The following is a 2204-nucleotide window of genomic DNA, read 5'->3' as shown; positions in this document are numbered from 1 at the left end:
TACAATTTACTTGCACTTAGGTTCACTATATGAAACTACAACTTGAACTTGTAATATATTTTTACTTGCACTTGTAATATATTTTACATGCACTTCGATGTTCAATTGTTTAAGAAAATGCCACTGTATTTTTTAAATCAGTATTTCTGATCCGTTAGATTTAGACACGTAGACCCATGACATGCGTTCTCATTTCTTTCATATATATATATATATATATATAGTCATCATCAGGTGCGACCTGGTCATTAGGTGTGGCCGTGCGGCCTATTTTTAGCCATTAGATCAAATCAAGTCATCAAATCAACACACAATATATATATGTTACAAAACACACCATTCTACGTACAAATATACACCAGAGAACTTGTAAAACACACCATTCCACACTATAACCAAATGCACCTATTCACTTAAAATTCATCAATATACGTTATAAAACACATCATTCTACGTATTAAAATGTACCACAACGTGCCTCATGTTAGATTATAAGCATACACTATTTACACATATTACAAAACATGTGCTAAAATATGCATCATTCTACGTATTAAAATGCACCACAACGTGTATTAAAATGCACAATTCCACTTATTGAAAATTCTCATCCCAAATTATAAACATGCACTATTACACTTATTAGAAAACTAGTTTTTTCTATGCGCTTTGCGCGAAGACTTGTGCCCAATATTTAAACCCAATTAGTAAATCATTTTGAAATAGATATAATGCATTTGTTTTAGTTGTCGAAGTTTCATAGATATTCGAGTAAAATTTTTGTTGTGTATGTATTTGAAATTAATACAAGAAATTCAAATTCATTGTGATGAATATATTCCACTGTAATTTTAAGGGTACTCAACGTTGTATTACAATATTTTTGTCTTTGAAAATGAATAAAATTTGTTTAAATATAGTCTTCGCTTTTCTTATTTTTTTGAGAAAAAATATAGTCTTCTTCTAATTAGAGATATATCCCTTATAAATTCATATTCATATATGGATATACATAATACTTTATTTCAACTATCTCAATTCAACAACTTCCACAGATTGATATCCAAAAATCTTGTATCAATTCAACTGCAAATGCATTATGTTGCTACTCATTTATAATATTAATATTTTTAAATAATAGTGTGTGTGTGTGTATATATATATATATTAATATTATTGAAGTAAGAATTATAGAAATGATAAATTACTAAATATAACTATGGTAATATTTAATTAAATCTAAATGAATTTAAACTTATCATTAAAGAATGTAAGAATATATATATATATATATATATATATATATATATATATATATATATATATATCTAAAAACATAATAAGTTTCAATCCAGGTTATACCCCTGGTTTATGTCTGTTTTTTCCGTTAAGTTTTGTTGTACCTTATGCTATAAAAGTTGTACTACATAATTTTTTGGACAAAAATGTCCCTATCGTTATAACTTCCGTTATCTTTTCACATTATAGTTACCATGCACATGCACACACAATATTTTTTCTTACATCTTCAATGGTAAGTTTGAATTCATTTAGATTTTAATTAAATATTACCATAGTTATATTTAGAAATTTATCATTTCTATAATTCTTACTTCAATAATATTAATATGAATTCTACAATTATATATAAATAAATATTATATATATATATATACACACACACACACACACACTATTATTTTAAAAAAATATTAATATTATAAATGAGCAACAACATAATGTATTTGCAATTGAATTAAGACATGATTTTTAGATATCAATTTGTGAAAGTTATTGAATTGAGATATTTGAAATCAAGTATTCTGTATATCCATATATGAATATGAATTTATAAGAGATATATATCTAATTAGAAGAAGACTACATTTAAACAAATTTTATTCATTTTCAAAGAAAAAAAAAGTTGTAACAACGCTAAGTATCCTTAAAATTACAGTGGAATATATTCATCACAATGAATTTGAATTTCTTGTGTTAATTTCAAATACATACACAACAAAAATTTTACTCAAATATCTAAGAAACTTCGACAATTAAAAAAAAACGCATCATATTTATTTCAAAATGATTTACTAATTGGGTTTAAATATTTGGCACAAGTCTTCGCGCAAAGCGCGTAGAAAAAACTAGTATATATATATATATATATATATATATATATATTATTGAAGTAAGAATTATAG

This window comes from Ipomoea triloba, chromosome 6 (assembly GCF_003576645.1).
Source record: "Ipomoea triloba cultivar NCNSP0323 chromosome 6, ASM357664v1".
Taxonomy (NCBI): Eukaryota; Viridiplantae; Streptophyta; class Magnoliopsida; order Solanales; family Convolvulaceae; genus Ipomoea; species Ipomoea triloba.
Note: the sequence above shows the minus strand (reverse complement) of the source record.